An 853-nucleotide genomic window follows, 5' to 3' on the forward strand; every position below is an offset into this window, starting at 1 on the left:
GGGGGGGGGGGGTAGTCTCCCAGGGACCCATCAGTGTTGGCCTGGAGGCTGAATGACAGTGGACAAAGACAGCCATAGGTGGTAAACCATGGCCTGTTAACCTTGAACTTTGAAAGTAGGGCCATTCCCCAAAGAAATATAAAGGAGCACTCACAGAAAAGAACAAAAGATAGAATGAAAAGGAAAAAAAAGAGAGAGAGACCTTGGTCATAGAAATTAGTAAGACCCTGTTCTGGGCGGGGACCTTTGAAAATCATGCTGCCAGTTCAGAATTACAGTGGCCACAACTTAAAATCAAAAGCTTCCCAAGCGCTGTTCACATCTGCAATGAAAAATGTATTTTAATTACGGAGCAGTGCCAGGATCCTTATCACTTACTTCCCTTCACTGACCCCCACAGGTCACTTCCCCCCACCCTTTCCCCAAAACTACTTTGTATTCAGAAAAGTGTTACTTTTAGCAACATGCGCAAGTCCTTCCAAGTTACAGATGGAAAGGGGTTCTTCCTTAATCTACTTTAAATTGGAATTAACAGAAGATAATGAGCAGACATAATTGGGTAATACAATGAAAACAAGAAAGCCTCCCTTAAAATTCATCTCCGTCTCTGAAAGAGAAAACACTGTCCTTTTAATGGGCCTCGGGTTTCCTTATCCCATAAAATAACAAGATAAAGCACCCAGCATGTAGGGCGCCTCGCAAACCCGCAACCAGCGCGGATGAAAATGATCAGGATTTTAATCCGGATGGGGAAGCGCTCTTTGCACAGGTGCAACCTCAAACCGTGATGCGCAGAACCCGCAGGGCCACGAACCCGCCACGGGGAGGTGGGCGGGCGCTTCGAACGCTTCGG

At 46.5% G+C, this 853-nt stretch overlaps 1 protein-coding gene across 3 annotated transcripts in view; it reads right to left on the bottom strand.

Annotated features, from left to right (window-relative positions):
• The window catches only part of TP53INP1 (tumor protein p53 inducible nuclear protein 1), a 23,251-nt gene extending 22,467 nt beyond the window's left edge, over positions 1–784 (bottom strand). Inside the window, exon 1 of one of the 3 annotated variants that reach the window (XM_005879240.2) lies at positions 203–784. The gene's annotated coding sequence lies outside the window, so the exon portion shown is untranslated. The remainder of the gene's footprint in view (positions 1–202) is intronic. The other 2 variants (XM_005879239.2, XM_014550239.1) reach the window with 2 other exon arrangements.
• Between the last annotated feature and the right edge of the window lie 69 nt (positions 785–853).

The sequence above is a fragment of the Myotis brandtii genome, unplaced genomic scaffold (assembly GCF_000412655.1).
Source record: "Myotis brandtii unplaced genomic scaffold, ASM41265v1 scaffold59, whole genome shotgun sequence".
In the NCBI taxonomy this organism is placed as follows: Eukaryota; Metazoa; Chordata; class Mammalia; order Chiroptera; family Vespertilionidae; genus Myotis; species Myotis brandtii.